This window comes from Coenobita brevimanus, chromosome 90 (genome assembly GCF_032717465.1).
Source record: "Coenobita brevimanus isolate Jiangsu-jjx chromosome 90, ASM3271746v2, whole genome shotgun sequence".
In the NCBI taxonomy this organism is placed as follows: Eukaryota; Metazoa; Arthropoda; class Malacostraca; order Decapoda; family Coenobitidae; genus Coenobita; species Coenobita brevimanus.
Window position 1 is genome coordinate 37374910 of NC_137043.1, and position 19856 is coordinate 37394765.

At 43.8% G+C, this 19856-nt stretch overlaps 1 protein-coding gene across 1 annotated transcript in view; it reads right to left on the reverse strand.

The window, feature by feature from the left end:
• The window catches only part of Rbp6 (RNA-binding protein 6), a 992472-nt gene that overhangs the window by 655972 nt on the left and 316644 nt on the right, over positions 1–19856 (reverse strand). The window lies entirely within an intron of this gene.

The window sequence follows — 19856 nt, forward strand, 5'->3', positions numbered from 1 at the left end:
TTCAGCCATATTTCTTCCTTCCATTACTCTGTTACTTACAAGAAACATTATAGTAATTTTCCTTTTACTATTCATAAAATTTTTAATCACTAACTATTGCTCAATCATCCAATCTCCATTTTTTTTTTTCTCCTTAATATTTTTAGTTTACATCCTTCCTATTTTATTACTTAATGTCTCTTCGTTGTAGCTGATTTTATTATAATTTTTATTTTATTTTATTTTACTATATTTACTTCCGCAACTGAATTTCTCTTCCATACGTACTGTCTTCAATATTAAGTTTGAGAATTTCGCTCTGTGGATAAAAAAAAATTGACGAAGAAAATGAATGGAGATAAAACCAAATCGAATGGAAACAAAAACAGATATCACACAAAATGCTGATAAACAGAAATATGCAAAAAGAATTAAGATTAGATTATATATAGGACCAAAAAAATACCAACACATTAATACATATATATACCTGGTATACATATATATAAGATACACCACAAAAATGTAGATAAAGAATTAGATAAAACAGATATAACGCAGATATAAACAGATGCATCACAGAAAATGCAGATTTAACCAGCAAAAAAATAAAGAAAAAGGAAAGAAAAAAGAATGGAAAAGTACGAAAAAAGAAAAAGAAAAAACTAAACCAGATCAGAATACAGAAAAAAAATTAAGGAATGCATTTAACTCAGAGGCTTAACCCCTCTCCCCCGTAATCCCTGAGTTATCATCCTAGTTATCATTTAAATCCCTCAGTTATCTTTTAAATCCCTCGGTTATCATTTCAATCCCCCACTTGGACTTCAAACCTGCCAATTCGTCACTTGAAATCCCCATAACTCACGGCTGCGGTCGGGAATTACCACGAATATAAGGTAATTTGTCTCCTAATCCCGAATTACCCTTATTTCCCCGTATTTTAGTCTTCAAAACTCTATTTCAAAGTTAAGTTAATCCTTCTCTATGCTATTTTAAATTCCAAATCCTCGTTTGTTTCCAAGCTGTCATTATTTGTAAAAATCCAATGAGGCTTATCAAAATCAATAACACTCATTATTAAATATCCATTTTCATCCTATACATCTTCAAACTCATCACTCAAACCCAACATGTACTCATTTACCCCCCTGCTGCCACATTTTACACACACACACACACACACACACACACACACACACACACATATATATATATATATATATATATATATATATATATATATATATATATATATATATATATATATATATATATAAGATGCGAATGAATGTGTTTGAATGGATGAGTAAATGGAGAGTGAGTCGTCCTGTCTCGGCTACCTCCCTTTCCTTGGGGAAGCAGCCTAGGTATATAGATATATATATATATATATATATATATATATATATATATATATATATATATATATATATATATATATATATATATGTATATATATATATATATATATATATATATATATATATATATATATATATATATATATATATATATGTGTGTGTGTGTGTTTGTGTGTGTTTGTTTGTTTTATAATCCAAAACTTCCACATTCCAATAATTCTTAAAAAAAAAAAAAAAAAAAAAAAAAAACACTGAAATACCAGAAAAACGCCATTTAATTCCCATGAAACATCTTAACCCCCAGCTGGTGGTAATTGTGCAATGATGTAACATATCCACACCCCTAAACATTCGTCAAATACCACATTACGATTGAAATACAAGTCACCATATAAATACCAGAAAGTCGGCAGCTGGTGTTGATTATGCACGAACCAAGAGCTCAGCATTCCAACCATTCTTTAAAAAATACCACGTCACGAGTCTTAACATACCATGCCACGAGTCAAATACCACACCATTTAAATACCACAAAGACGTCGTTTAAATCCCCATAAGATATTTACACCCGCAGCTGGTGTTATATAAGTAAGATACATGAGTCTCAAATTCCAACCATTCTTAAAAAATACCAAGCCACGAGTCAATTACCACACCATTTAAATACCACTAAGACGCCATTTAAATACCACAAAGACGTCATTTAAATACCACAAACATGGCATTTAAACCCCCACGAGACATTTACACCCGCAGTTGGTGTTATATAAGCAAGATCCAGGGACGAGGTTATCATTATGGGCGGGGGTATATGAACTATCTTTACGGGAGCATCAGCTAACTTTATAAGCTAACTTTACGAGCTTGCTTTATGACTGAGGACGCACACGAATTACTGTTTAAGCTTGAGTAAGGACAGGGGAGGGAGGGAGGGAGGTAGGAATGAGAGAGAGGGATGATGAGAAATGGGGCAGAGAGAGAGAGAGAGAGAGAGATGGGGGAAAATGGTGACATGAATGAGAGCGACGAGGGATAATATGAGGAAAAAAAAAAAGGGAAAACTAAGAGGAAACGTGAGAGAGGCCTGAGGAAAAGATGAAGGAAGAAGAGAGAGAGGGAGGGGAGGGAGGGAAAATAAAGAGAAGAATTAGAGAGGGATGCGGAAAGATGGAGGGAAAAAAAAAAGAGAAGGAAAGATATAGGAGAGGGAGGCGGCTTGGGAAAGAGAGAGAGAGAGAGAGAGAGAGAGAGAGAGAGAGAGAGAGAGAGAGAATTTTCCCATACATTAATAAAACTGGGACACAATAAAGGGAGGAATGTTTTCTTTAAAGGCGGTGGCTGTGTACATATGGGGAAAAAATTGCTGGAGAAAAAAAAGAAAAGAAAAAAATGGAGTGGGGAAGGATGCATATATGGCAGGGGACATTTGAAGGAGGGGGGGAGAGGGGGGAAGGAAATATTAATGGGGGGGATAAGTGTTACACAGAGGCGTAGAGTTTACAGACTGAGGGAGTAGGATAGAGTAAGGCTATAGAGCAAGGAGGAGGAGGAGGAGGAGGTGGGACAGAATGAGGAGGAAATAAGGGAGGGTAAAAATAAAGTAAGGATAAGGGAGGATAGAAAAACAGTTACAGAAAAGGGAGGTAGGTAGTGTAAAAAGACAAAAAATGAGGGGGGGCGATTCTCCCTACCCCCTCGACTCCTAAAAAATTGAAATAAATAATGAAAAATAAATTGGGGGTGAGGAGGGAGCAAAAATTAATTCTATGCGGGATGTTATTATGGTGATAATTTACACATTAGCCTGATTTATTGTCACTCTATCTTCCCACACAGCCGGCCTCCACCTACCGCCACAGTCCTACCACAGCTGGGGCGTTTTTGTAAATGCTACCACCACTACCAAAGTCCTACCACAATTGGGGTGTTTCTAGAATTGTTACCACCACTACCACAGCTCTTCCACAACACTCCTACCACAACTGAAACGATTTTAGAATTGCTACCACCACAGTCCTACCACAGCTGGACCATTTTTAGAACTTCTACTACCACTACCAGAGTCCTACCACAACTTCCACAACACCCCTACCACAACTGAACCAATTTTAGAGTTGCTACCACTGCCACAATCACCCCCGTCCTACCACAACTGGAACGTTTTTATAATTGCAACCACCATTACCACAGTCCTACCACAACTACCACACTGGAGCGTTTCTGGAACTGCTATCGCTACCACAGCTCAGCCGCTTATGGAATAATTGCCACCACGACTACCACACTACCATCACTATGCCTAAGGGTACTACTAATCTACCACAAAACAGCCACCACAACTACCATACTTCTACCACAGCTGGACCGCTTTTAGAATTCCTATAAAAATTACCACCACCACAACTACCAATACTTTCATAACTACTACTATTTTCACCAGTACCACAACTACCAATAGAGCAGCACTACTACCACAACTACTACTATTACTACCACTACACCGAAAACTACTGCTCTTACCACAACTACCACTATTACCTTACTACCACTCCTACCACAACTACCACCATTCCCGTCGCATCGTAACTACCAGCACTCGGCAAACCTCGACAAAAATTTATTTCTACCACAACTACCACAACTTGCCTCATCATCGCTACCACAATCATCACAATTTCTCGCCTGGAATCCACCGCCGCCGGTGCTACCATCATTCACCACAGCTACCACAATTACCACAATTACCACCATCATTCACCACAATTACCACAACAATAACTACCTCCGTTTTTCACATCTACCACCATCATTTACCACAACAACCAACATTCCCACAACTATCATCATTTCTCAACTCGTTTCACCACAACTTCCACAAACATCATCTACCACAACTCTCTCTCTCTTTATCTCTCTCCACCTAAACCGCAACAACCAACCAACATTCCCAGCCTAGATCAAATCACTACCACAACCAACATTACCTACCAGCACAACTACCACAACAACCAATATTTCTACTTGATTTACGAGCACTAACAACCACAATTCCTACATAATTTACAACCACTGCCCTCACCACACTTCCCGCAACTTGTGGTAGCTCTGTTAGGCTACTACTATTATGACTACAACTACTACTGCTATTACTACTATTATTTTATTTATTAATACACACACACCCACCCACACACACACACACACACACGCCACCCAAACCCACCATCAACCACAATCCCACAAGCCACACGAACCCGCCCATCAACCACATTCCTACCAGAGTCCCACCACAATAGCAACCAACAAACCAATCCAGGCAAGCGGCAGTTATGATCCCCGGAGTCATTAACCATCGATGAGGGCAATTAAAGGCGAGGCAATGGCAGGGAAGGGTAATCAGGGAGGAGGTGATGAAGATGGGGGAGCAGTGTAATTATAGGGAAGCATGTATCAAGGAGGAGGGAAGTGATGATGATGATGATGATGGCTGTGTGCATGGCTGTGCTGGTGTTGTGTGAGAAGTGATGTGTGTGTGTGTGTGTGTGTGTGTGTGTGTGTGTGTGTGTGTGTGTGTGTGTGTGTGTGTGTGTGTGTTTGAGATACAGTCAGTTACAATACCCTTAACACATTCAGATACACATTTCTCTCTCTCTCTCTCTCTCTCACACACACACACACACACACACACACACACACACACACACACGAGCTAAAACAAAACAATAAAGACATTTATAGTTTCCAACCATCCTTTTCCTTATCCCCTTCCCCCACCCTCCTCCCTGACCTACCCCTTCCTCTCCCTTCCCTCCAACAAATTTTCCTCCCCTCTCCTCTCTCCTTTTAGCCCTTCCTTTAAGATAACGTCATTGTTCACCTTATTCTAGCTACCTCAAGGAGAATTTCTTAAGGTCAAAGGTCATCTTCTGTAGTGGATGTGTTAATGAAAGTTACCTGTTTATACTTCCGGTTCTACAATCTTCTCTTAATCTTAAAATCGTCTCAAGAAAGGAAGAATATATATAGTAAGAGGTTATGTTTCTTTCCTCCCTCCAATAACTTCCCTCAGTTCTTCCTTCCTCCCCTCCTCAACAAGCTACCCCTCTCGTTCTTCCCTCACTTCTCCCCTCAACTTCCCTTCCCTCCCCAAATCTTCCCTCTCCTCTCCTCAACTCCCCTCCCCAGTGCTTTCCCCTTTCTTTCCCTCCTCCCGCTCAATTCTCCCCTCTCCCCTTTCCTCCCCTCCCCAATAATCCCCTGCACCCTCGCTTTCCCTTTCCTCTCCCATCCCTCCCGAATTCTTCTTGCTCCCTTCCCCTCTTTCCTCCCCATACCCTCTTCCCTTCCCTCCCCCTCCCCATAATGCCTTTAATGGTTGCTTACTGTCAAATGCGGGACCAAAAAATGACACACAAAAAACTATATTGCGTTTTTTCTCGTCCTTTTCGTTTTCCCAGTGAGGTTACCCATTCCAACCCCCTACAGTCTCCCCATTCCAGTTATGCCATTCCCATTCCAGTTCATTCCTACCCATTCCAGTCATCCCATTCCTATTCCCAGCAGTCATTTTTATCCATTCCAGTCAGGCCTTTCCTATTTTCGTTCCAGACAATCCACCCCATTTCCATCTTACCATTCCCACTCCAAGTTCACGATTCCCATTCCTGGATCACCATTCCCATTCCCGCCTGCAACGAGGAAGGGCAAAGCAAAGACCACAGAAACTCATTGGTCGGTTCCGAATCGCCAGCGTCTTCCGATTCCAACCATTCCCATCAGATCCATTCTCGCTACTTAGTTCCTCCTCCTCCTTCGTTCCTCTTCCCCATTCCTTCATTCCTCCTCTTCCCCCTCCACAAGGTCTTCATTCCTACTTCGTTCCTCATCCCCCTCCCTCCTCCTTTACTTCCTCCTCCTCCTCCAGCCATTAATCTTCCACTTCCCTCTATTCCTCTTCCTCCTCTCGTTCCCCTCAGCATTCTTCACCTTTTAATATTCTCATCTTTTATCTTCACCTCCTTCTGTCCTCGCTTCCTCCTCCTTCGCCTCCCTCGTCATTTCTCCATTTCCCCTCTCCATAAATTTCTTCCTTATTTTATTCATCGTTTCTACGCATATTCTTCTTGCTTTTTCTTATTCCTTTCTTCCTCTTTCTTTTCCCCTTTTGGTCCTGCTTCTTCTTTTGCACATCACTTATTTCTTCCATCCTCCTCCTACTACTTCCTTCTCCTTCCTCCTCCTCCTCTTCCTCCTCCTGACGGTAGCAAAAGAGTGTCCCACATCTTCACGTAAACACTGTAAATTACCGGTAAAAAAAAAAGTCCCCCCTCCTCTCTCTCTCTCTCTCTCTCTCTCTCTCTCTCTCTCTCTCTCTCTCACACACACACACACACACACACACACACACACACACACACACACACACACACACACGCACCAGCCTCCCTCATACATACGCCATCGCCTCCCACAAAGCAGTCTGAAGTATGAATGACACTATCAAACTACTTGGTAAACAGGGTGACAGACGGAGGTTAATAGACAGACAGACAGGTGGAGTATGATAGAAAGGCAGACAGAGAAATGATGAAAAATAAACAAATGGGCACAAATAGACAGAATGACAGACGGAGATTAATAGACAGACAGTGGAAGACAGAAAGACACGGTAGACAGAAAGACAAACAGAATGAGAAAAAGTGACGGACATAGAGAATGAGGAAAACTAAAGACAGAAGACAGAAAAAACAGAGACAAACAGACTGACACAAGAAGAGACAGACAGAGACAGGTAGAATGAGGGTTAGAACAAACAGAAAATAACAGACTAACACACAGGTAAATAAACAGACACAGGATGACTGAGAGACACTACACAAGACAGACAGAAAGAGACAGAAAAACAGAAGAGCGAAAGATAACGGATGAGACAGAAAAACAAAAAAAGAGGGATATAAAAATAGAAGGAAAAAAACAGATTGCGAAAAATGGGAGACAGAAAAACCGAAAACACAAAAACGGTAGAGAAATAAAAATATAGGAGATAGAAATATAGAAGAGAGGGACAGAAACAGAAGAGACAGCAATGAAACCCCCAGAGAGACAGACAGGACGACAGGCATGCTAAAGAAAGACAGACACGACGACAAAGCACCTGGAGAGACAGAATGACAGATTAAAAAAAGAATGAATGAAAGACAAATGTACATAAAGTTAGACAGACAGATAGAATGACAACAATTTTTAGACAGGCACAATGAATGGTAAAGAGAATTGACTGAAAGAATGGTCGACTGTAAACAAAGAAAGAAATGAAATACCAATCTGAGAGAGAGAGAGAGAGAGAGAGAGAGAGAGAGAGAGAGAGAGAGAGAGAGAGGGGACATACAGACAGAGGAATCAATCAGGCGAGCAACGCTATCGATTACAACCTCAATACGCAAGTGTGTGAGGGGCTAAAAAATATCTAGGTCACACACACACACACACACACACACACACACACACACACACACACACACACACACACACACACACACTCTACGACAAACACACATACACACATAAAGGGGTGAGGAAATAGGATGTGCATTAAGCCTGCTACAAAAATCCAATAGGTAAAATTTTCCTTGATTTTTATTTTAGCCAGAAAAAAAAAAAAATTCCATCAACATGGCCTAACTCTTTCTACTATCTACATATTTTTCATTATTATTAAATTCATTATTATTATTATTATTATTATTTTTTTTTTTTTTGGTGGAGTAGGCAAGAGGAAGTGCAAAGTACATGGAAAAAAAATGGAGGAAAAACTGGGTGAAAAAATTCCTCTTTTTGGGGGTTGTGTGTGTGTGTGTGTGTGTGTGTGTGTGTGTGTGTGTGTGTGTGTGTGTGTGTTTTAAAAGAAAATGTAAAAATGGTATATTATAAATTTGTGCAGGGGGCTGTCCGGACGTTAATGGTGTTATATTTTAGTGCATTATTACCTGCTGAGTTATGGGGAAGAGGTAGGGAAGGGGGGAGGTGGGGGAAGGAAGGGGGAGGAAGGGTAAAGGGGTGAGGAGGGAGGTGGGAGAAGGAGGGGGAAGGGGGTGAGAAGCGGGAAGGGGGTGAGAAGGAGAGAGGTTGGGGAAGGGGGTGAGAAGGAGAGAGGTGGAGGAAGGAGGAGGAAGGGGGTAAGAAGGAGAGAGGTGGAGGAAGGAGGGGGAAGGGGATGAGAAGGAGAGAAGTGGGGGAAGAGGGTGAGAAGGAGGAGGAAGAGGGGAAGTGGCTAAGGGAGTAGATGAAGGGGTAAAGTAGGCAAATATGGAGGGGTGACAGGGGTGGAGGGGGTTGAGGCAAGGGGGGGGGATGAAGTAGGAGGCAAAATGATGAAAGAAGGGGAGTGAGGAAGATGAAGGAGGGGAGAAGGAGCAAGAGAAGAGGGTAGGAAGGTAGAGTAGAGCCAGGGGTATGGATGAGGGCGAAGGGAGAAGAGTAATAGGTAAAAGGGTAGAGGATGGGAGGGGAAGGAGGGGAAGGAAGGGGCAAGGGAGGTAGATGAGCGGGGGAAGAGGCAAAAGAGGTGGAGAAAAGGACAAGGAGGGGCAGAGGAGGGGGGGAAAGGGGGAGAAGATGAGAGGAGAATTTATCTTTTGCAGGTGCTATTTTTTGAGGGACTGTGATTAACCTGTGATTTTACCTGGTTTATGTTGACAGGTGTGTGTGTGTGTGTGTGTGTGTGTGTGTGTGTGTGAAAATGTGTGGAAGGCTGCATATGCTTATTCTAATTAGGCTGTGGTTCACCTTATGCTGATGGCAGGTAAGTGTTAAGGTGAGAGAGAGAGAGAGAGAGAGAGAGAGAGAGAGAGAGAGAGAGAGAGAGAGACATGGCTGCGTTCGTAAATTATGGCACAGGTGATTTGATGAGACAGGTGCGTAGGTTCACAGGTGTGGTATGTGTCAACCACTTCAGTATGGTGACGCACACTTTATTTCACCTTCCCTTTGTACTTCCCCACCACTGGTACAAAAGATTCACCTCCCCTACCCCCTTCCCCCCACCACCTCCACAGTAACCCCATCAAATTAGGGTGATGGGGAGGGGAGGGGAGGGAAAGGGGCAGGGGGTAGGAAGGGAGGGGAGGGGAGAGAATGGGGGAATCTTGCATATAGCCCCTCCCCTCCCCTCCACTCCTACTTTCACCCCCTCCTCCTCTCCCCTCCCTCCCCCTCCCCTCCCCCCCAACTCCCATGCTGAGGCTGAAGTAATTGGGGTATTTGTTAGCGTCAGAACCCCCTCCCCCTGTCCCTCCCCTCTCCTTCCCCCCTGCTTAACGCTGAGTCTGCTTCCCCTGCTCATCTCTGCTTATACTGCTCATCTCTGCTCCCAGTATGTTCCAGTTCTGCTTTTTCTATTATTTTTGCGCTCTCTCTCTCTCTCTCATTTCCTACACAGTTCTGCTCCATTTCTGCTTTTTTTTTTTCCCCCACTGATCCTCGGCCTACTTTCACTAACATTCTCTCTCTCTCTCTCTCTCTCTCATCATCATCATCATCATCATCACCACCTCCATCATCACATCATCACCACCACCATTATCATCATCACCATCAACAAATATCATCTTTCCTCTTCCTCCACAACCTCCTCCTCCTCCCACTTTCTTCTCCAGCTCCTCTTCCTCCTCCTCCTTCTCCTTAAGCTGCCGTTCCATTTGCCTGTCGTTAGCCCGTTTTTCCTCTGTTAACGCCCAGGTGTTTTTTTTTTCTTCTCTGCCTCTTAGTTACTGTTATTGTTATTCCTCTTTATTGCCATTCCTTCTTTATTCTCCCCTTTATTACCCCGTTTATGCCTTGTTTTACCTCCATTATTGCTGGTGTTATTATTGGTTGGGTCTGTATCTACGTTCATTATCCTTCAATTAGCCTTTATTATTATTATTATTATTATTATTATTATTATTATTACTGTATTATTATTACTACAACTGCATATCTTTACTTTTTATCATTACTTACTATTTAACATTTACTGCTACTGTTAATGTTAGTTTCCTATTCTCTCTCTCTCACACACACAACCATTCTCCTGTTCTCTCTCTCAATTTTTTTCCTCACTTTCCCTTCACACCCGTTACGCTTTCACCATTTCTTCCCATTGGCTTCATTAATACACCATCGTAACGTTAATTTTTCCTATCTCTGGCGTTATTTCCAGCAGCGATTATTATCTCCTTTATTGACGCTATCCATTTTCGTCTCTCAATGCTTTACTTGGCGTCATTTCAACTGTTTCTTGGTCTTCCATTTCATTTCTCCTCCCCCTCTTCATCTTCCTGTTCCTCCTCCTCCTCTTCCTCTTTATGCTCCTTTTCATCCTGCTGTTCCTCCTCCTCCTCCTCAATTTCGCCTCCTCCACCTCTTGCTTCTACCTCCTCTTCCTCCTCCTCCTCCTCCTCTTTACTTCATTCCTAGTTCCTCCTCTCTTTTCCTCCACCTAGTCCTCCCCATTATTTACTATTCTTGTTCCATTTCTCTTTGCTCCTTTTCTTCCTGCTGCTCCTCTCCTCCTTCTTCTCCTCCCCATCCTCCTCCTCCTGAAGGTGAGGGCTCATCAGCGCCATCATACGTCTCTGTTCGTCATCCCAGAGAGGGAATCATTCTTCAGGGTGATCGGAGGAGGAGGAGGAGGAGAAGATACCGACGAACGAAAAGGTAAGACGACAAGAAGCAAGAGGATCAAACAATAAGACATTAAGATAAAGAAAGAAATAAGATGGGCTAAGAAATATGAGAGAGAGAGAGAGAGAGACATCCCCTCTCCCTTTTTAAGTCAGTTCCTTCCCCCTATCCCCATTAATTACCTCCCTCCCTCTCTCTCTTTCTCTCAATAACTGTCCTCTTCTCCTCCATCATATGCTCCTTCTTCTCCCTCTTCCTCATATCCTTCCCTCCTCCCCCTCCCTCCCTCCACTTTCACTTCTCCTCCCCTTCCTTTCTTCCTCCCACTCTCCCTCTCTATTCACCATCTCCCTCGCCTCTCCTTCCTCTCTCAACTCTTATCTCTTCACTCTTACTCTCCCTTCCTTTTCTTGACTCTCTTTTTTTTCTCCCTCTCTAATCTCCCCCTGCTCACCTCTCTCCGTTTCTCTCTTCCCCTCCCTCTCCCTTTCTCTCCTTGTCTCTTCCCCTCCCCCTCCTCTCTCCCTTTCCTCTTCCCTTCTTCCTCTCCCACTTTCATTTCTGCCTTCCCTCTCATCCAACCCTCTTTCCTCTCTCTCCCACCCTCCTTCATTCCTCTCCCTCTTCCCTTTCCCCTTCCTTCCTCTCCCTCTTCCCTCTCCCCTTCCTTCTTCTCCCCTCTCCCCCAACTAACTAACTCCCACAACTCTATCAGCCGGGAATCAAACCCATGTGAAACCACTCGTGATATTCACCCCTTTCACCCCGACCAGTCACTCTCCCAGCCAGTCAGTCCATCAGTCAGTCAGTCAGTTAGTTTGTTATTCATCCATTTATCCAGTCAGTCGGTCAGTCAGCAAGTCAGTTATTCATTCATTTATTCGGTGAGTCGGTTGGTCAGTCGGCGGTCGGGGAGTCAGTGGGTCAACCAGTCACACAGTCAGTCAGTTACTCATAATCAGTCAGTCAGTCAACAGAGTCAGTTAATGAAGTGCCAGTCAGTTACGTGGCTAATCAGTTAAGTCAGTCAGGAAGTCAGGGGCCAATCAGAGCGCCAATCACACAGGGAATAAAGCAGTCATTCAATTATTCAACCGAATATTTATGCAGACAATCAACCAATCAGTAAGTACGCCAGTGAGGGTGTAAGTAGACAGGTCAGTAGGTATGTTAGTAAATGTAAGTAGGTATGAGAGAGAGAGAGAGAGAGAGAGAGAGAGAGAGAGAGAGAGAGAGAGAGAGAGAGTATGTGTGTGTGTGTGTGAACGAGTAAGTGTAAATAAATGAGTAAAAATGAATGAGTGAGTGGATGAGAGTGATTAAGTCCTTGAATAAGATTGAGTGAGTGAGTGAGTGAGTGAGTGAGTGAGCGAGATAACCAGTGGAGTGAGAGGGAGCAAGTCAGCTAGTCGGAAAAACGGTTTGATGGAAAATTTAGTCAGGGTGATTGGGAGGATGGATGAATGGTTGAGTAAATGGATAGTGGCACTCTCTCTCTCTCTCTCTCTCTCTCTCTCTCTCTCTCTCTCTCTCTCTCTGTTACTTCTTCCCTCCCCTGTCTTTTTTTCCTTCCTACCTCTCCTTTCACCTTCCTTTTCCTCTCCCTCCCCGTTTCTCTTCTTCCCTCTCTCCCCATCTCCCTCTTCACCCTTCACCCTCATCTCTCTCCTTCCACTCTCTCTCCCTCTTCCTCCCTTCTCTCTCCCTCCCAATCTCTCCTTCTCCTTCCCTTCTTCCTCCTTCTCTCTACATCCATCTCCTTCCTTCATCACAGGCGAAGGAACACATCAAGAGAGAAGAAATGAATTTTTGGCTTCATGAGAGAGAGAGAGAGAGAGAGAGAGAGAGAGAGAGAGAGAGAGAGAGAGAGAGAGAAACCCACTATACCCTTATCACTGAGAGAGAAAGAATGATAAAAGAGACAGAGACAGATGGAAATGTGAGAGATAGGAGGAGAGAGTGAGAAAGACAAATAGAGGGAAATTAGTGAGAGAATGAGAAAGAGAGAGAGAGAGAGAGAGAGAGAGAGAGAGAGAGATACGAATTAAATGCAGAAGAAGGACGTACGGAGAGATAGGAGAGACGGAGAGAGACAAAAATGTGTGTTTGTGAGAGAATAAATGTTTGTGGTCATATCTTAAGAGTGCTTGTATATTTCAGTGTGTGTGTGTGTGTGTGTGTGTGTGTGTGTGTGTGTGTGTGTGTGTGTGTGTGTGAGAGAGAGAGAGAGAGAGAGAGAGAGAGAGAGAGAGAGAGAGAGAGAGAGCACATAGATCTAGGGTTTCTTCCTAGTATCCTTCACACTAACCACTGCAAGGGTTTTCTAAGCTTAATAAATCGTCTGGGGCAGCAAAATAAAAACTAACGTCACGATCGCCTTATAAGCTGCATAAAACCGTCTAGAGGCAGCAAAAAATAATAATAATAATAATAATAACGGACAATAAAGTGATGAAAATAACTTATAGTGAAGGTAAATCGCGAGACCTGTTAATCAGAGACACTGCGCATCACAGACAGACATCAAACAGACAACCAAACGCGAGGCTAATGGAGCAAAGAGAGGCGTCGTGTTTTTAGCTCAACAAACTGCTGTCCAGGAGCCTTCACGCGGACGCACACGGGGCAGACACGCACATGCATAGATTTAAACTTACATACATGGGACGCACACAGACGGGGGCAGACACGCACATACATACATAAGCACATGGGTATATTGCCTCCTGAACGTACTTGGCGCACACGTTCTCTCTCTCTCTCTCTCTCTCTCTCTCTCTCTCTCTCTCTCTCACACACACACACACACACACACACACACACACACACAGTGCTAGACAGACATGGCTATGTGCTATATCACTTAGGGTATTTCAGAATGTAAACACGGCAAGAGGCATTGGTAAATACAGACGAAGAGACAGACAGGAGAAATGAAGGGAGGGAGGAAGGAAGAAAGGGAGAGAGGGAGGAAGAAATGGAGGGAGGGAGAAAGGAAGAAAGCGAAGGAAGGGGGGGGAGGGAAGATAAAAGGAAGGAATGAGACAGGAATTGGTAGAGGGAAGACGTGAGGAAAAGAGGGAGGGAAGGAAGAAAACTGAAGAAGGAAGGAAGGAGGAAGGGAGGGGTACAAGACAAAAGGAAGGAATAAGAAAGAACTACAGGGAACGAGGATAAGAAGGAAGTGACACAGAGGGATGAAGGAAGGAAGAAATGTAAAAAGGGAGAGAAGAAGTAAAAGAAGAGGAGGATGGGACGGGAAAAGAGGAGAAAAGGTTAAAGGGAGGTGAGAAGCTGGCCAAAGGGAGAGAAGGAAAGTGGGAGGGAGGAAGGAAACTTTAAGGGAGAGAATACATAGAAGGAAGTAAAGGAAAAGAAGGAAAAGGGGAGGGAAAGACAGTGAAGAAAAGGGAGGGAGGGATGAAACGGAAGGGAAGGAGGGGAGGAATGTAAAAGGGACAATAGAAGATAGAAGAGGGAGGGAAGGAGGAAAGACAGGAAGGAAGAGAGAAAGGATGGAACGGAGGGGAGGAGAAACGGAGGGAGGAAAGGACGATAAGAGAAGGAAAGAGGAAGTTAACAGACAGAAGTGAAGGGATAAAGGAGGAAGCTAAAGAGGGGAAACTGCAAGAGAGAGGAAAGGGAAGAGAGAACTACAAACATTAACAGTGTGTGTGTGTGTGTGTGTGTGAGAGAGAGAGAGAGAGAGAGAGAGAGAGAGAGAGAGAGAGAGAGAACATCGAGGGAAAGAAATGTCTAATAAAAAAAATAAATAAATAAATGGAAAGAAATAAGGGATTAGAAGAGGGGCGGTAAACCATATAAGGAAAATGAAAAAAAAAATGAAACAAAGAAAGCAGGAAAAATGAGAGAAAGGAAAAAGACCAGGAAAAGAAGGGAGGATGAGGAACTGAACACGAGAACATGGGGGAAGAAGGAAAAGAGAGAAGGAAGATGAAGAACAGATGAGAAGAGGAAGATTAACAGGAAGACGAAGAGAAAGAAAAAGAGCTAAATGAAGGATGAATGAAAGAAAAATAGAAAAAAAGGATAAAAAAAAAGAAATCCGGAAGCAGTATATTAAGAAAGAAAAAGAAAAGAATAAGAAAAGACAGGAAAATGGAGGTGAGTCAGAGGGAAGGTGAAGATAATGAGAGGAAGGGATAGGAAGGAAGGAAGAAGTAGACAAGAGGAGGAATATAGGAAGGAAAGGAGGACGAGGGGGAAGAAGGATAATCAGGAAAAGAGAAGGTGGCGAGGAAGGAAGTGAAGGAGCGAACGAAGGAGGAACAGAGGCAGGGAGGGAGGAAGACAGGAAGGGAAGGAGGAAGAGGAGCAAGAAGGAGAAGCAGATTAATTAGAAAGGGTGGAAGGGAGGGAAATGAAACGGAAGGAAGGAGGGGAGAGAGAGAGACAGATGCCAGAGGAGGTGACAGGTGGGGAAAAGAGAGAGAGAGAGAGAGAGAGAGAGAGAGAGGGGGGTGAGGCGTGACGCATGTCATAAGTAAGAAGGAAGGAGGGGTGTGTGAGGGGAGGGGGAGTGTGAGGGGAGGGATGGAGCAAGGGGAGAGAGGTAAGGAAGAGGGAGCAAACTAATGAGAGGGAGAGAGGCAACAATGGTGTGATAAATGGGGAAATTAAAGAAATAACTAAGTACCCGCATCAGAATGAGAGAGAGAGAGAGAGAGAGAGAGAGATTTAGGAAGGGAGAGCGAAGCAGTAGAAATGAGACACGCTGAAATAAATGGAGGAAGAGAGAGAGAATTATGGAGAAGGGGAGACTAAGCGAGGAGGGAAAATGAGAAATATAAAATGAAAATGAGGATAGCACTGACAGAAGGGAGGTGATGGAAAGAGGTGATGATGTGTGTGTGTGTGTGTGTGTGTGTGTGTGTGTGTATGATGCAAACATAGACAGACAGACACATACAGACATGGCAAATATACTGAGAGAGAGAGAGAGAGAGAGAGAGAGAGAGAGAGAGAGAGAGAGAGAGAGAGAGAGAGAGTGGCACTAAATATGAAAGACGAGAGGGTGGTGGCGAGAGGAGGGGGTGCCAAGGTAAATACTGAGAGAGAGAGAGAGAGAGAGAGAGAGAGAGAGAGACCCAAGACATCAACACCCACGTCATCTCTCTCACCGACGACACAGGTAGACAAAAAAAAATACAAAAATACAGAATTTAAAGACAAACGAAGCGCCAAGGAATACAATACTTCTCCCTCAACCCCTTTCTTTCCCCTCCCTCATCCCCTTTCCCTCCTTTTCCCCTTTTCTTCCCCTCTTCTCACCTCCTTCTCTCTTCTTCTTCTACCCCTTTCCTTCCATAAACCCTCCCCCTCTTATCTTTTCCCTCCCTCACCCCCTTTTCCTTGTCTCTCCATTTTCTTCTTCCCCTCACCCCTCTCCCCCTCCACCTCCCTCTCCTCATCTTTCCACTCCCCTCTCCTCCCTCTCTCTAACCTCCCCTCCCCTCCCTTAACAACCTTCACACTTCTCATTCCCCCTCCCTCAATCTTTTCTCCCTCTCCTCTCCCCTCATTCACCTCCCTCATTCCCTTCTCTCCCCCCTCCACTCTCCTTTCCGTCAAGGCCTTATACTTTTTATGTCTCTATCCTTGCCTTCCCTCAACCTAACCCCCCCTCCCCCCGTCTCTCTCTCTCTCTCTCTCTCTCTTGGCATCCCAGCAGTCGAACCCACATCAAGTCACTCAATGGGTACTTCTTTCTTCTTCATTTTCGTCTTCCTCTTCGCCTTAGTCTTCTTCTTCGTCTTCCTCAACAGATATCATGAGGAGACAGAAAAGTGGAGGAAAACAAGAGAGAGAGGAGAGAAAGGGAGAAGCAGGAATAAAAGCAAGACAAAGACGAAGAAGGACAGAGAGAGAGAGAGAGAGAGAGAGAGAGAGAGAGAGATGGAAGAGGAAGGAGAGAAGAGGAATGAGGCCGGAGTAGGAGAGAAGTGAAGATTAATGGAGGGGAGGGAACAGGACTGGAGAGAAGCTTGGGGAGAGAGAGAGAGAGAGAGAGAGAGAGAGAGAGAGAGGGTTAACTAGCAGGAGACTGGAAGCACAAAAGACTGGTTAAGCACCCCCTAATTGGCACCCCTTCATTGGCACCCATAACTGACCCCTATTTGGCAGCCTTTAACTGACCCCCTATTTGGCATCCCTTAACTGCCATCCCTAATTGGCCCCCTTTAATTAGCACCCCTAACTGGGACCCCTTAATTAGCACCCCTAACTAGCACCCCCTAATTGGCACCCCTTATTGCTCCTGTAAATGCCCCCTTAAATAGCACGTCTAATGGCCCCCCTAAGTGACACCCCCCTAATTGCCCCCCTAACTGGCCCCGTGATTGGACACCTGGACACCCAGATGGAACGCACCCAGGGAACAAGGCAGGACTGAAATCGAGGGGCGGAAAATCACCTTGTCGGGAAGGCGGACGTGAAGGTAGCAGTCCATAGGGTCGCTTTCGTCAAATTGGGATAACACTGATTTTCGACCTTATGGATTTTGGAGGCAATTTTGCGTTTGGATAATGGTGATAATGATGATAAATTACGAAAAAAAAAAAATAAAAGGAAAGGGAGAGGGCGGGCGACAAACAGGTCAACAAAAACAGAAAGTTAAAATAATAATAATAATAATAATAATAATAACAATAATGATAATAATAATAATAATAATAATAATAACAACAACAACAACAACAATAATATGTTCAACACCAATTCTCAAAACCAAAATTATAAAACCAAAAATATATTCCGAGCCAATTAAATTTAGCCCAGCGACCCAGTACCCTATAGAGGTCAAAGGTCAAAGGTGAACACGATAAATGTTCTCTAAAAAGGCGTTTGCTGAAAATAGACGAGGCAATTGTGGCTATCAGTGGGGTTACTATTACCTTAGGAGACCATTAATTGCTCTCCTCAACTGCCACCATCCACTCACTTGATGTAGTACCATGGTTAGGTGACTCAATGAATTACTGTATGTCAAGATGGAAGATAAAGAGGAGGAATAACCAGTATAGATAAAGAGGAAGAAGAGGTAAAGATAAAGAGGAAGTAGTGGTAATGATAAAGAGGAAGCAGAAGTGGTAAAGCTAAAGAGGAAGAAGTAGAGATAAGGAGGAAGAAGTAGAGATAAGGAGGAAGTGGTAAAGATAGAGTGAAAAGTATATAGTCAAGATAAAGAGGAGGAAGTAGTAAAGATAAAGGGGAGGAAGTTGTAAAGAGGAAGAAGTAGTAGAGGAAGTTAAAAAAAATCTTGCATTCTCATTGGTCTTTTAAACCTAATCTCTCTCTCTCTCTCTCTCTCTCTCTCTCTTGTCGTGTCTTCATGGTATATTCTCTCTCTCTCTCTCTCTCTCTCTCTCTCTCTCTCTCCTGAGTAAGGTAAAGCAAGCCGAAAATACGAGTCAAGGATCAAAGGGAAGGAAGGGGAGGGGGGAAGGAAGAGAGAGAGAGAGGGAGGGGGGAGGAAGAGAGAGAGGGAGGGTGAAGAAGCGAGAGAGGGAGGAGAGAGAAAATGGAGTACAGGAGTGGTAGAGAGAGAGAGAGAGAGAGAGAGAGAGAGAGAGAGAGAATCCGCACACCTAAATCCTTGCGCATAGCCAACACACACACACACACACACACACACACACACACACACACACGCAATCTCATGCCACACCATTCCCCCCTTTCCATACTGCGTTACATTCCACAGAGGGGTATCAGAAATTCAGAAACGCTCCCTCCCCACCCACCACATCCTCCGGAGCAATAACAGGCATGAACAGGAGAGGAAGGACCCCCCCTCTTTACACATGTGAATTGTTTGGGGGAGGAAATTTTATAGGACTGTCTGAAGGAGCTATGAGGGAGGGAAGAAGCAATCAGGGAAGAGAAATAGAGGAAGAAGAGGAGGAGGAGGTGGGGAGAAACGGTTCCGAAGAGTGGGGAGGATATGGAGGAAGTGATCTAAGAGACTGAGGAGGAGGAGGAGGAGGTGAAGGCTGAGGAAGAAAACGAGCAGGAGAGATGGTGAACGAGAGCGAGGAGGAGGAGGAGGAGGAATAAATGGAAAGGGGAGGAAAAAAATGAACTGCAGAAAGAGGAAAGAAAGGGGTGAGAAGAAGAGATAACAGGATGATGACGAAGAGAGGGAATTACGGAGATATGGATGAACTGATAGAAAAAAGTAAAGGTGAGAGGACGAGCAGCAGGAAGAAAGAGGGAGATAAAGAGGTGAGGAGAGGGAGAGAAGGAGGAAGAGAAGATACAGGGAGGAAATGGAGATAAAGGATAAGAGTAAGATGAGAGGGACTGGATGTAAAGCCACCTGAAAGGGAAAGAAGAGTAATAAACAGTGACAGGAAAGATGGGAGAAATAGGAAGAGGGAAGGGCACACACACACACACACACACACACACACACACACACACACACACACACACACACACACACAGAAAAAAATATAAAGATCAAGGAAGCACTAAACAACACTACATCAAGTGAGTGGATGATGGTCGCTATCACCTACCACCTCCACCACCTACAGTACCTCCAAAAAAACCAGTTCCATATATTTTTGGCCACTGCTTACCCTCTATGGTGGATTTTGGGTATTAGTTTACATAATTATATCCAATGAGCACTGAGGTTTGAATAAATAACGCCACCTAAGCAATATCTGTCCGAAAATATTAAAAAGAAATCCATTCATGAAAATACTGCATTATCACGAAAAATACCATCATTTCCATTACTCCCTTATGTCGACTACTGGTCTCCAATTTTATGTCCACTGAGCAAAGAAAGTTAGTGAGGAAAACGAGGACACGTTTGCACTG